The sequence below is a fragment of the Fragaria vesca genome, linkage group LG6 (genome assembly GCF_000184155.1).
Source record: "Fragaria vesca subsp. vesca linkage group LG6, FraVesHawaii_1.0, whole genome shotgun sequence".
Lineage (NCBI taxonomy): Eukaryota > Viridiplantae > Streptophyta > Magnoliopsida > Rosales > Rosaceae > Fragaria > Fragaria vesca.
Window position 1 is genome coordinate 26,611,860 of NC_020496.1, and position 15,759 is coordinate 26,627,618.

Genomic DNA, 15,759 nt, shown 5'->3' on the forward strand with positions numbered 1-15,759 from the left:
ACTCCAGCAGCATCTCCGACCACTTTCCCACCCCGGTGAGTCCGTTCTTTTCCAGTTTCCGGCGAGATTGATCTTGTTTGAAGTTTTAGGTGATCTCGCCGGAAAACTGGAAAAGAATGGACTCGCCGGGGAGGGAAAGTGGTTGGCGACGCTGGTGGAGTCTTCTGGGGTGGAGGCGCGCCGTCGCCGGCGCCGGAGGGTGGAGAACGGACGGACGTCCGCACTTTAAGTCGAGTGCGGACGTCCGCTTCTCATCCACACACCATATTATCAGAAACAAAGCAAGAGAGATCACAATTTGTAAATTAGAGGAGATGGATAAGGTAGGTTACAATTGAACATTAAAGGATATAGATAATTATACATTAGTTATATGATACATGTATAATCAGTCTATTGCCTCTGATGTTGGTGCTTGGTTGATGGTGATTGAGTTTCTTCCTTCCCTGTTTGTTTAAGTGACAACAAGTGCATGAATATCACTGAGAACAAAGCATTGAACCGTAATATCACTGCTCAGGTTTTGGAGAATGTTGTACCTGTGTGTCAAATTAGTAATGTGAAGGAAAGCACTTGGTTCAAGCAGCATGTTTCGACCAGAAGGCTTGATTAACATATCCAATACAAATGATGATATATTACAAATTGAGCAATTAATACACAAACAAGGAATTCAATATAATACTGAGAAGAGTTAGATATATAATATTTACTCTTTCAAATAGAAAGAAAAGAAGACAGAACAGTTTAGACTTTAGATGCATAAGCTATTACTGAAATGGATAGCAAAGCAATATGAGCAAAAAGCTAGGTCAGAGTTTGTTGTTAAGGCAATGAAAAGAGGATATATGGATGGAGGATATCAAATTTGGAGCAGTAATTAAGAAAGGAAAGTCATAAGTTTTAACAACTGAAACAGATGTGAGGAGAACTCATGGAGTTTTCTCTCGTTTCAATCTCATTTATGAATATAGATATAAATTTATTTATTTTTAAAAACCAGTGATTTTTAATACAGTAATACGGCTTAGCTCTTTCACAGACTATATTAGATGAAAGATCATGTTCACTGATGATGGATTATTATCCATACAGAAATAGAAGAAATACAAAATACTAAAGACAAAGAGAGGTAGATATATATATATATATATATACCGGCCGGATATGGAGCGGACGTCTGCACCGGCCTTAAAGTGCGGACGTCCGTCCGTTCTTCACCCTCTGGCGCCGGCGACAGCGCTCCTCCACCCCAGAAGACTCCAGCAGCGTCTCCGACCACCTTCCCTCCCCGGCGAGTCCGTTCTTTTCCAGTTTTCCGGTAAGATCACCCAAAACTTACAACAAAGTCAATCTCGCCGAAAAACTAGGAAAAAAATAGGACTCGCCGGGGAGGGGAAAGGTAGGTCGGGGGACGGCTGCTGGAGTCTTCTGGGTGGGAGGTGCGTCATCGCACCGGAGGGGTGGGAGAACGGACGGACGTCCGCACTTTAAGCCGAGTGCGGACATCCGTTTCTCATCCTCTCTCTATATATATATATATATATATATATATANATTTCAAACNGTAAGAAAGAAGCCAAAGCAAATACAAACAGAATTAAAAGCCTAAAAGGGTAGTTAAACGTAAAGTAAAGGTTGCTGGAATGTGGTTTTGATGATAGTGTATAAGATCCTATTGCAGGTGCTTTTTCCAAAATAGAATCTGACCTGATACCATCATCTGGCATGAAAAAAGGCTCGTGGCCATCGAAAGTCCCCTCTGTATCATCAACTTCCTTAACCATATATGTTTCGAAGCCTGCACCTATCTTTAAGCTTCTAATATCACCACTACCTCACCTTCAGCTTTCAGGACCCATTAGCATCTGCGAGATCAAACATAGAAGATCAGCTAAAAAAAATTGGTAACATGCAAAAAAATTATTTTCAAGTTACTACAATTTCATGACAAAACTATTACTCGGTCATTTTAAACTAATTGAGAAAATATCTTGCATTATAAGAGGGACCAACTAATTAAATTGAAGTATGATTCAACCAGGATTGAAAAACAGAAGAAGCTGAAGCTATTCATTTCAATCCCTATTAAGTTTTAGCAAGTTTACAACATGAAATTGTTTACAACTACAGGAGTCAAAACGCAGATGATCCAGACACAACAAACTAAAACTCAACACTGAATACCAAACCATTAGCATCAGCCCAATGAACAGATTTTTTACCCGGAAATCACCTCAACCACTAAGCTCATACAATCAAACCCATCATTCAGATGATCCCAGACAACCATGCAGACTACACCAAAACATAGTTGCTTTATTAAAACCCTCATTTCCAGAGAGATGCATACATGGAAGAAGAAGAAGAAGCTAGATATTCTTATGTCTAAGTTTAGGCCACCAAAAACGTTGGCTATTTCAAATTAGTGTCTTCCTTTTCTACAGTTGCATTCCAAATAGATGGATACATGGAAGAAGAATAAAATACATATTCTGATGTATAGCTTTAGGCTACCAAAAACGTTGGATATTTCAAATTAAGATGTTTGAAATTAGCAAGAACATAGCTTCTATTTTAGTGTAAATCAAGAGTGTGTATAACCTGAATCTGGATGAAAACTTCGGTTAAACCAATAGAAGTACAAAGCAGAACCCTACAATATAACCCAATTCAGAGATCATTAACTGTACCATTTTCAGAAACTACAATAAATGAAAGCTAGTGGGACTGTAATTGACAAAAAACTGATTACCAGTACAAACCTGAACACCCAAACTAGGATCAGTTCGGGTAAGCTTTTGATGTCGACCTGATTAAGAACACCTGTAAAACCAATTGAAGCCAAGTTATCTGAAATCCTTAAATCATAGAACATCACAACACAAAATATATACTTGTGGAACAGCCCAAATTGATAAAGAGTTTTATCAGGCGGATAGGGACTGGCAATCAAAGATCAGCCTGGATTAACTGAGTAAGCAGCAGAATTCACCGAATTCATATAGGCGTTGACATAGTTCACTCAGACAAACATACTCAGAGAAATGTAGAAAAAATAAATTCGAAATCAAAAGTAAGACAAATTCATACTGAAGACAAAAGTAAATCTTGAAACAGTTGTATACACCTTGTAAACAGTTATGACAATTAATTCACATGCACCCACCCAGAAATGCACCAAAACTCAAAACGATTGCAAAAATTTCCAAACATTAACAACGAAATCAAGCGAATATTGAAAGGATCAGCCATACCTCAAAAGCCAGACGGCTCACTATCGTCCAAAGCCAACCAAATGAAAATCTTCCCCTTGTCCTCTTCAGCATAGTTTAGCTGATACCGTATAACAAACCATATGAAGATAGATAACATGTAGATAACTTTTAACATCATACCGAGTTTCATTCCTTAAGTCAGCGTTTTCCTTTAAATAGTTCTTTTGATCGGTTCAATACCATGTTATTTCAATTAGTGCTTGATCAAACATCATTCAAAGTACACAATACCAAACTTCATAATCAGTACAAATGCAAACTTGATTCAATACTATGTTATTTCAAATAGTAAGTGTACGATAAACTTGGTTACTAATATCACTCAAAGTACACAAATCCAAATTTCAGAATGCAAGCTTGGCTTGGATTTTGCAATCCCATGGATATCGTGATTATCATATCACTAGGCCATAAACACCATCAGACGACAATTATAAGACGACTTATAAAGCAGCATTTTGAAAGAGTGTCGTCTGATAATTTTTAGGGTCCTTTGGACGACATATAATCAGTAAAAGTCGTCTCAATGAGCTGGTGCTTACATACTCTTAGATTAGCCTTAATTTTTCCTTGGTTTGAAAATGTCATACGACATATAAGTGTGGTGTGACCAGACACATAAATAGTCATTTTCAGCTAAAAATTAACACGACATATATATGTTGTCTGATAAAACTGTGAAAATGGCACATTTAATGAACTTAATTGGATGACAAATTTATGTCGTTTAACATGACCTTAATTTTTCGATTTGGAGGCACAAGTTTCAACCCTTTAAATTCACAAGGTCAGACGACACACTCAGGGGCGTAGGCACAATGGGGCGAGAGGGTTCAATTGAACCCTCTGACATTTTTTGTCGGTGAGCCATGGTTTGGTTGGTTAAGGTGTTTAACTGACAACTTTGAGGTCATGGGTTCAAACCTCACTGACATATGTAGGGTGTGTGAGTTATTAATAAAACGGTTTTTTTTTAAAAAAAAAAAGCTAAACTTTCTATTGGTTGGGGCAACATATATATATATATATATATTACACTTTGAAACAAGATTTGACCCTTATGGACAAGACTTGTCTTAAATATTTGTAATCTCCTTCCAAATCTTGTCTTGGTTTGGACAAGACTACTCCACCCTTGCCGACAGAAAAGCTTTTAAGTTCTAACCCCATGTTTTTTTACTAATCAATATAGGAGTAAGAAAGTAGTTTTCGGAAAGAAGTTTGCTTTCATCTCATATTTGGACAGATTTATTATTCATTTTTGTCTTCCTAATCGATTCATGATTTACCTTGCGTCTATATAAATTCAAGCTTCTACAATTTATTTGTCTCTTATCATGCTCTTTAAATTCTTCTCAACTGTAATTCCTTTTTTTTGTTCTTTAAACATTTCTCCCTACAAACAACAAGTCAAAACCTTTAGAATTAATATTTGAAATTATGAAAATTTTTCTCAAAAAATATTGTAAAAGAAAAGCAACGGATCAGTTGACAGCATCTCAAGCTACTCAAATAAGAAATAGATCCAATGAAGGTACTTCGGAAAAAAATGACCGAAATTAGTGAGCTTCGAGAAAAAATGGTTGAAACAGAAAAACCAGGTTTATCCGTTAGTTTACTTGCTCATAACATTGACACTGATTCTTCCAGTTGCAATTGTCGCTGTACTTCAGAATAGAGATAGATCCAATGAATGTACTTTGGAAAAAAAAATGAAAGAAATTAGTGAGCTTCGAGAAAAAATTGTTGAAACAGAAAAACCAGGTTGATCCGTTAGTTTACTTGCTCATAACATTGACACTGATTCTTCCAGTTGCAATTGTCGCTGTAGAAAGAGCATTTTCTGCCATGACGGTTATATAAGTGATTTGCGAAACCGAATGGGAGACATGTTCATGATTAGATATATTGAGAAAGATATATTTGACGGTGAAACCATCATGAAAAGATTTCAAAATATGAGTAATCGTCGTGAACAATTATAATTGCTTTAGGAAAACCTACTTTTTGTCTTTTTCAATTATTGATGTAATAATTCATACATTTTTATGTCATTCAATAGTTTTTTAATTTTTAATTTTTAATTTTTTTTAACAGGCAATAGTATTATTGTTTAAATTTTGACCCTTCTAGTGATAGTTTCTGGCTACGCCACTGGACAAACTTATGTAGTCTGAGAGAACCATAAATTGCAATTATTGTATTTATTCAGACGACATATTTTCTGTCGTCTAAATGAAGCATAAATAACCAAATTTGGTGCGCGTTTTGCCGCACTTATTAAGTAACACAAAATTTAGGTGCGGGAGTTTTCCCTCGCTAAGTGAAATATTGAATTATCCATTTGTCTAGCTCAAACGACATTAATTTGTTGTTTGGATTAGTATAGAGTTAGTAACTTCAGAATACATATATGTGTCGTCTGAAAAATATTTTAAATGGTCTGTTTCATATATTCAGACTACAAATATGTGTCGTCTGAGAAATATTTTAAAAAGTCAACTCATTTACCAAAATTGAAACGCTCTGATTTACTCCAGCCGCCACTTATATTTTGAATTCTTTAGTATCAAAACTCTCATTTTGTATTGAAAAACTAATCTATGCGAAAATTTGGACATGTTTATCAAACGATGATATTGCTTCCCATAGAAGCGTACAAGGAAGTTTAGTGTAAGCGCACAGTTGACCCGTGTGATCGAGACTTGAACTTTTTTGAAATTGGATAAGTTTTTTACCACATTTATATTTAACTACATCGAATACATCGTATGATCAGATTTGGTAAATTTTATTTCATATATATAGTTAGTTTAGAAAGATGTATGTTTCGATATATCTTTGGTAAACATCTTATAACAGATTAGCAGAATATTGTGATTCAAATGACAAAAATAAACAAAATGAAAGTTTGAGTGTTAGATCTTATCATTATAGTGAAAAATGGCTATGGTACAAAATTCAGTGATTTTTGAAGATGTTCGGGTCTCGGTCGATGCGGTCAACATGTATCAATCTTTCTTTATTCAATACAGACTACATATATATGTCGTTTGATGAATACATAAATAAGTCAAAAACAATTGACCGAAAAGAGGGTTTAGAGGTTTCGTTGGGAGTCGGGCTAGTAGTGATTAATTAGTTTGTGAAGTCGGATATCATTTTTATGTTGTGTGATCAAGATTACAAAGCATTTAGGTTAGAAAGGTCTCTCGCCGCATCACTAAGTCTAAAGGCAGTGCTCTCTTTTCATCATTCTCTCTAAAGGCGTTGACCCGTCCTTCTGTCTCTCTCTCATCTCTCCCCGACTCTCTCTCCTCCGTTAAGCAGCAACGATTCCGACAGCACCGGACGGCGAGACCGCCACCGAAGTGATCCTCTCCTCCTCCTCAACTCAGCCCAGTCCTTTAATCCTGAAGACATCCACTTTTGGCGGAGATCAATGGAGGAGGACGGTGACTGTCCTTCTCTGTTTTCCGGCGAGGGCTTGGGCTCCGGTCATCGATCCACCTAGCGACGGTGAGTCCCTTCCTCCTCTCTTCCTTCTGCACAGTCTAGTGCTTTATTTCCTTCAATTGAGACTTAACTCAGAAATCCCCTTCTGTGTTTCTGGGTCTCTTGAGTTTCTTTTCCGGCGATTGTGTTCTTCGTGTTCTGGTGGGGACCACGAGCTCCGACGAGTGTAGTTCATCCTTGGCGAAGCCAGGACTTAGAGTTGGGAAGCTTTGGGGCAGCTGCTGTTATGCAGACATCGTGGCAGAGGGACTGCTTATTGATTTCAAGCAAGGAGAGGTTGCTGGGTTTGAGTGGTGTTCAGATTGGAGGTAAGGAGTTCGATTTGGTCGGCTGTGTTGTTGTTTGTGTTGCGGTTATTGAGTTGGATTGTGACTGAAATCATTGTTGTGGTTGATACTTGTCGATAACTTGGTGATAGGAGTTTATGGGGAGGCTATGGCGAAATTTCGGCAAGTCACCGGAATCTCGATAGCAATTCCGACAGAATCCATGAAGTTAAACATTTGTGGTCTCAAGACAAGTCAAACAACAAGTAATTGTCGTTGGACTCTAGATGATATAGCGCCTAGTAGTTTGACAATATGAGACGATATATAATTGTCATTAGAAGTCTCATAGTACAACATATCTTTGTTTTATTTGTTGTTGAACGTTATATCAGTCGACACTTATCTATAGTATGAATAAATATAAGAGGACGTAAACATTATTAATTTCTTCTTTATTTTAGCTTCAGTCAACATTTATATGTTGCATGTAATCCATTAATACGACATATTTTTCTGAAACCTTCCAGATTCAGCTTCTTCCAGACGACATAAGATATGTCGTCTGAACAGATATCAGACGACGGTGGAAAACTGTCGTCTGAGATCAATCACACGACACAGCCTCAGACGACATAAAAAAACTATCAGACGACAGACCTGGACTGTCGTCTGATGAATATTTTGGCATAGTGTATGGACAAACAGGTAAGCAACTAATTGATCAAGCACGTCATGTTTCAAAATCTCACTGTGCAAAAAGCTTTAACCCACATGTTTCAGGTTTGCATATGCCTGCTATTTGACACATTGTGATACAAAAATATTCTTCATATTTGTATTTATATATCTAATGTTGAAAGTGTATGACCATTGATCCAGCCAATTCATATAATTTCAAATAACTGAGAAGAGGCATCCATAAATCTGACTATAAAAAAAACTGAAGTGTAATATCATGATTCAAAAGGGCTTAAACATATCATTGAAGATAGCTACTCATTGATTTCTTGAAAAGCTCATGCCCATATTTGTTGAATAAGCTCTGGCCAGCCAATGCTATGGCTCTTGAATTGTAAACTTGAGAAGAAACACAACTATATCATCAAAATAGGAGTTATATCATCAGAAATAGTTTTTTTTTTTTTTTCATTCTTCAACATAGGAGTATTAAGTACTTCTTCATGAAGGTACATTTTCATGTAAAGATGAAGATAAAGTATCTAAAGATAGAGATGATAATGTTCTGGAAGACACATCAATCTCATAAAAACAATGATGACACAGCAAAAACTCAAAGAGAAAACCCAATCCAATACCTTGACAAATTGGGTGCGCAGCAATATCCCAATAGCAGATGAAGATCCTGTTGAAATGTTAACAGAAATGCAATTCCATATAAAACAAAAATAGAACCCAATTCCTCCGTGATGTGAGAACAAAAAAATTTCAACCTTCAGAAATCCTCTTGGACCAAGAAAAAAATAAACATCAAAACCCAGAAGAAAAAACAGTTTCCATTTCAATTCAATTCAGTTTTGATTCGAACCGTACAATGAATATAATCAATTCCAAACTAAAAAACTAAAAAACATCCATCGCTAAACCAAAAACGGAATAACCTGACCTGATCTGATCAACAATATGTTAGCAACCTTGATCACAACCTACAAAACCAAAAAAATATCCATGGCATCAAACACAATACAAAACAAAATTCAAATGAAACAAAGCCTGAAAAAATAAAAATTGAAGCGAATTTGTTTAAGGCATACCAATAGGCAGAGCCTCTCAGATGGTTTCTCCAGAAATCCTTGCTTGGGTCTTCGATTCTGATCAAAATATAACAAAAACTGGGAATTCATTTAACTGGTAGTGGTAATGAAAAAGGAGATACTTTTAAGGAAGACAGAAATTGAAGAGGAAATGCTGACCAAGCTGATTCAGAAGTAGTTTCAGAGGGAGAAAACACCAATGAAGATCGAGAAAAGACGGGAAGAACAACAACCCAGTAGGGTTAACCATAGAGAAACCGACGATGATCATAAGAAGAGGTTAACACAATTGTGTTCACCCTAACTGCAACCTTAATACCCAACTACCCAACAAAGAACACCAATCTGTCTCAACACAAATGAAGAAGAGATACAAACCTCAAAAGCCAAGGTACTTGAGCAAGGAAACCAATGATCTATATCCCAAGCAAGAGGAGAAGCAGAATCAGCATGGTAATACAGAACATTGCCCTACGGGTCTACTCGAATCACTGCAGGATCAAACCCAGCATTCCTGAATTTCAAAGTAGAAAATGTAGTTAATTTATTGTCAAGTCCCAAAACATATTTATTATGAAGGTTTCTGTACAAATGTATAAGAGTGATACCCAAGGTGGTTGAGTTGCTTCCACAGCAGACTAACAAAAATCTTGGGCCTGGCAGTAGGTTTTGCCTTGGGGTCGACAATGGGAAACATCTTTTCTAATTCTCTTGCTATTAAATCCTGGAAACCAAATTACATCAGAAAAAACCAGCATCCTCATAAACTAAAGACAACCCATACAAAATCTCAACCCAGGTAATGCAAATCCATAGTTCAGTTTCAATAACCAACTTTGAAGCCAATCATACAAATTTTCAGGTTGAGACTATAATTTCAAAACAAATTGATAGAACTACCCAGAATCATACTATTACCAACAATCAATTATCAGTACACAAAGCATATATTTAACACAAACACAAAATCTACAGACACTTCGAAACCGAGTTCGCCCTTCTCTTCCTATATTTCTCTGACTTATAGTTAATCAAACAGAGAGCTCGAAAAGAAAATTCTCTCTGTTTCCCATGACCCAAATCATCACCTAATTTTAAATTCTCTGAAATATAGATGTTTCCTAAGATAAACCCCACTTATGATTCATCTTCTTCAATCTCATTCAATTTCTGGCTAAGCAAGCATAAACTCAAAAAGGGTACATTCTCATACCTATTGTTGCTGCAGACAGTAAGGCATGAAAGTGAATGGAGGGCCATGACTATACAACTTAGCGTGGCGGTTGCGGCAGAGCTCAGCATAGGCATTTGGGTACCCAACGCCGTCGCTGATGTTCAATTCCTCTTGTGTGAATGCGTAATCGGAAGCCATGGTCAACGGTTATAACCTGATTAAGAACACCTGTTAATCCAATTCACCTTGCACATCAATATTTTTGTTCGCAGAAAAAAACAAAGGAAGAAGAAGAATTGCAAAGTCAATCAATTTGCAGATAAAGATCCGTGAAATTGAGAATAATTGAAGGAAAAATTGTCTAAACAAACGAAGCTAACTTTTGATATCTCAATTTTTAAAAATTTCAAAACGGTATCTCACGATTACTATTTCGGTTGAATATTAGTATCTAAAACCGTTAGTTTCATTAAAAAACTAACGGAATGCATATTTCAAGGGCTATTTTTTTCTTTTACCATTTTTATTCTTTTTCTTTTCTTAAATATCATTTTTCTTTCTCTCCCTCTAAGTTCTTCCTCTCAATTTAAAAAAATAGTTCTTCTCCCTCTTTCTAGATCAAACTCTGGACTGAATCATTTTCCTCAAAGAAAAAATAACTCCAGGCTGAATCGGGCTTTTTAATTTCATTCAAAACCTATAATCATTTCGAAGGAGGACGAAGGTTTATACCCAGCTTGACTGAATCCTTTCTTTCCAGATCCAACTCATTATAGTGAAGCATCAATTTTGTTGGGGACGAAAGCTCTGAATGAGAATCAGTGGCGGAACCATTCATGTGGCTATCAGGGCTATAGCCATACCCAGATTAGACCACAACCCAAATTAACCCACCAAACCTCATAGAGTATCATTCATCTTCACGCTCTCCTCCTCCTGCTTTCTCTCTTTCTCCTCCTCTCCTCCAGACTCCAGTCCTCCGCCGTCGCCTCCACCGTAATCGACGCCGGCAACAGACCTCACAGAGTATCATACTATCATTCATCTTCACGCTCTCCTCCTCCTGCTTTCTTCTGTCCATACAAAATTAGCCATACCCACTGTGAAATCCTGGTTCCGCCACTGATGAGAATGATAATAATTGGGATGGGAAGCTTTTGGTTAATGAAGATTCATTACTACCGGTCAGCGGTCGCTACCCTCCCTTCATTAAAGTAATTACGCAGATGCCATGAAATCCTTCTGGTCAATCGTTGATGTAGTGGTAGCTTCACGATTCTGGGTTCGATATTGAACCAGCAATCAAGCAAGGCTGCTTGGCACTTTTGTTTAGGATTAATTTTGTATCTATTTCAGTTTCAATTTCTTTGATTTTGATGAATTTGAGTTTAGTCTTTTATGGGTTTTTCGTATATGAAATTATGAATGGTGGAGATTGTTATTTGCAGCAAATATATACTAGGTTCTAGATAAGTAAGCACCAATGGTGAAAGGATAAACATGACTCGATCAAATTGTAGAAAGCTATGGTGGCTCACCATATACTGTTAATTATGGATATATACATGTACTGAGTTTGACATATATATGCAATTTGGATTGGTTTATATGCAATTCTAATTGGTTTCTGGGTTCTATGTTCTTTGGTTAAAGTAAGGTCTGCAAATTGTTCTTTGAAAAGTGGGAAAAGGGAGAAAACAGATCAGCGAGGAAGCATCCAGAGAAGCTATTCAGATCCGACACGATATAAAAATTTCTTTTGCTTTTTTTTATATTTTTTAGTTACTGTCAATTGTTCTCCTGTATCCTTCACTCTATCTCTTAATGTCTCTGGGCCGGAGAAAATAAGCAAAGCCCCAAAAGATGAAGCTTCAAATCTTCTCGCTCTATCTCTGTGAGGAAGACACACTAAAGAGATCAACGGATAGAATGCGGCCACTTTGAAAACCCTCTTCCCCACATGATGCCTTGTTTGATGTCAGCCGAATTCGTAAGATAAGGATTAACAGAGGCGGTGAGAGAGAGAGAGAGTAAGTGAAGGAAAAGAACGGCTCTGTAGATGAGACAAGTCACGATGACAAATTCGTGATTAAACAGAAATCAAGGACGAAACGATATGAATAGTGGGCGGCTTGTTTCTACTTTACTATAGAGTAAATAGTAAATGGTAAAGTTTACAGTAGAGAAATTGTTGATGTGGCTGGAACACCAGCTGGCAAGCTGATTTCGTGTCCCTAATCATTAATATTTATGGTGCGACTATTTGTGTTTTGCAATCATAATTGAAGGGAATTTGAACTTGATGATTAATAGTGGCTTGATGATAAGATCATCTCTTATTCTACTAGTTTAATTCTCTTGTTAGGCCCATATGTAGCTATCAGCCCAAGTCCAGACTTGTGTGACTTTTGTAGAGTGGTCCTGAGTAGTAGCACAGCTGTATTGTATTGATAGGAGCATAAAATGCGACAATTTTATAGTTTAACCTTTGCATTTAACTTAGCTATTTTCCTTTAAAAAGATCGTTTTAACTTTGTTATCTTCTTAGGTACTTTGTGGAGCAGGATAATGCAAATATGTGCTCAAGTGGTGCAAGCAAGGCTTCCAATACGAAGTAGAGATGTCAAGGATGGAGATTGATCACTCACATGGTCAAAAATATCAAGGAAAGGCGATGGAACCACTTCACCAAAACAGAAGCTGCAAACACAAGAAGCTGAAAAATGGTTTTTGCTTATTTTCTCCGTTTTTCAAGGCTTATTTCCATGCGGTTTCGAGAATGGTTTCACCAAGATGACTGCCCAGATTTGTAGAGGAGCATTTGTAGATCAATTTGGACTCAAGAATCATCCAAATCGGTGATGTCATCTGGGAGTTATGAAGCTCCAAAGTTGGACAGAAAATCAGCAGTCCCGGGAAAGCTGTGCAGCAATCAAGTTCGAGGCAGTGTTTGGGCTAGATTCTGAGAAGCTTTCTTGGGGGTTTTTGCACGATTTTGAAGAGTGACATCATTAATATAATTTTCCCAAAATCCAAGCCCAGATTATATATGGAAGACATTCAAAAGATGGCCCAAACATTGATTCTAGTCAAAGAATGAAACATAGTCTGAAAAGGAAGCTTTGAAGACTTGGAGACTACTTAAAGCAAAACCCTAATACCAGAACGGGGAGAAGCCGTCATACTGCAAGAGAGCCTTCATGTTGCTGCATTGCACAAGAATCCATCAAGGGGAAGTCGCCAAGATCATCATCATTCCTTCCATTCACAGTTTTTTTCTTCCCTTAGTAATCTTTAACTTTCGAAGTTATTTTCTCTGTGTGATTTCTATAACGATGTGTGGCTAGTTTATCTTAGTTAGGGGTGGAGGTTTGAAGCCCCGAATTATGCAATAAACTTTGTTTCACAACCTTGATTTCGTAATTACTTATTTGGATTGTCTGTTTGGTTTTGATTTATAGAGAACTCTTGCTTGTTTATGTTCATGGATGCATAAATAGAACATTATGAACTTGTAAGTAGGGCTAGAATTAGGTTGTTTAATCTCCTAAACGGTTAATACGGCTTAATTCAAAGTAGTAAAACCTATAGGACAATAGGTGAAACCAAATAGAGAGACTTGCCTGCTAGGTAGGCGTTCCACACTAGTTTTGCATACTTGTTCAATCACTTCCATTGATCTTAATGCTTAGAATAACTTGTTGATAGGATAGCATCTATACCTTGATTGGTTATTCTAAAGGCTTAGTAATGGTGCGTTCATCTTGCGTAAGTAGTTAAGGGAAGTAGTAAGAATTTACGCAGTGCGTTCACGGTTTATTCTTGATTGAACCTTTTCATAACTTGGTAATTGGAATCTTGGTTGTGTGGACTTCGTTTTGAAGCATATTCAGTGGTGAATTTCCTAAATCCCTAACCTCTTCTCTGTCTTGTTTCTCAAACTACAAATCAAAACTGTTTTCTTATTCTTCTGTCTTCTGTATTTCGTGATTTATTTAGTATAGTAAACAAACTCCAAATCCCCTGAAATTTTGTTTGCGTGTTCTTCTCTGTGTCTAGTGTAGTTTTATAAATTTTCATAATTTTCTGAGTAGTGTAGATTAGGTAGTTAATTATATTTTAGTCTGCTGTTCGTCAGGAACAGTAGACACTTTTGTGACATTGTTTTTGTGTGTGAAATTAAATACCCTCAATCTCTAGTAATGAACGATCCTTGCTTCTTTATACTACAATCGACAATCTTTTACAGGGTTAAATTGTGAGGCTATTTTAGCCGTACCATGTATGAGAACCAACCACTCTTATATGTATCACAAGCCTCTTCTGGCTCGAGAGAGAAGAAATGAATTGAATATTATTTTGTTTTCTTACATTTCCTGCATATTTTCCTTTTCTGCACTTGTTCACCCATCAATTAGTATCAAGAGCCAGGTTTCGATGAGAAACCTCTACAATGCCCCACACTCCCAACCCATGACCTCCGCCTTGGTTCATCCCCTTCCACCAACCCCACCACCACCGGACACCAGCTCCGCCTCCACCATCATCCCACCAACAACCACAAACCCACCTACGCAACATGAATCTCGGTTCCAACACCAGATAGACTTTCTCCACAACCAACAAGAAGATAAGCGGGAATACATGGAGAGCATAGAGCGCAAGATGGATGCCCAGTTTGCTTCCTTACAAAACACCATCGTTCAATCGATGGCTGCGAAAAGCTAGCCTCAGTTCGGTTCACTCAACGTGTCACATCCCGACCCTTATATTTTTACCTTATTTACTAGCGTGATTATAATAAGAATTTTACCGTCTCCGTCATTGAGTAAATAGTTTAATTGGTCCCTAGAGGGGTTTCGGGGACGATTATGTGCGGAGGATTATTAGTATGAAGAAAATACGACGACGGTAAAAATAGTAAATTTTAGCTAGTAAAAGGTAATTTTTATTCGGGTATTATTTTTCGGGGTGTTGAATTTTTGGAATTTTTGGGTTAAAAGGAGAGTTGGGTCGGCTGGGCCGAGCCCAACCCATTTTCTTCTTCCTTTCTCTCTCTCTCCCTCCCGTATTTTTCTTCTCTTCCCACCCGGTTTTCTCCTTTCTCCACCCGGAAAGTTCTCCACCGCCGTCCGCCGCCGTCCGGCCGCCCCAGACCGCCGCACCGGTTCCAATCGATCGACCTCCAACCCAGCAGCCTCCCTGAACCGGTGAGAGGAGCCCTAGCGCCGCCGTGAGTGAGCGGTGCCGCCCGAAAGCTTCGACTGCCGAATTGGTTTTCTTGCCGGAACTTCCTCCTCCGGCCACCAATCCGGGCAAGCTTGGTATGGTTTTGTAGCCCTCCAACCCAGCAACCTTGCCCTAAAAGGACTCACTCCCTCTTGAGCTAGGTAAGGAGAAATTAGAGGTGGAAGTTTTATGGTGTTTTTGATGTTTTTAGTCGATTGTCCTAGTTAGGCTTGGAATTGGTGTTTGTGCTAGTTATGAAAGTTGTAGAGCTTGATGAGAGGAAGATGCTGTTAAAATTTCATAGGTTTTGGAGGTCGCCGGAATTGACCTCCGGCCGCCGCTGCCGGCGGAGCCGCCGCCGGTTGAGAGATTTTAATGTTGTTAAATTTGGAATATTAAGGGGATATTATTGAAGTGAATTATGGAATTTTTGGATGAGATTTGGATAGGTTTGTGAATTTCCGAAGTTTGGTATTTTTGGCGGTTAATTAATGTAGAATCCGGCCGTAGGATTTAAGTCG

At 37.7% G+C, this 15,759-nt stretch overlaps 1 non-coding gene across 1 annotated transcript; it reads right to left on the minus strand.

Annotated features, from left to right (window-relative positions):
• Window positions 1-8,493: 8,493 nt before the first annotated feature.
• LOC101301027 lies at window positions 8,494-10,272 on the minus strand. The gene is made up of 4 exons (XR_185007.1): window positions 10,049-10,272; window positions 9,444-9,559; window positions 8,836-9,349; window positions 8,494-8,727 (listed from the first exon to the last, which is right to left on the minus strand). It is a non-coding gene; the product is annotated as an uncharacterized LOC101301027 (transcript).
• Between the last annotated feature and the right edge of the window lie 5,487 nt (window positions 10,273-15,759).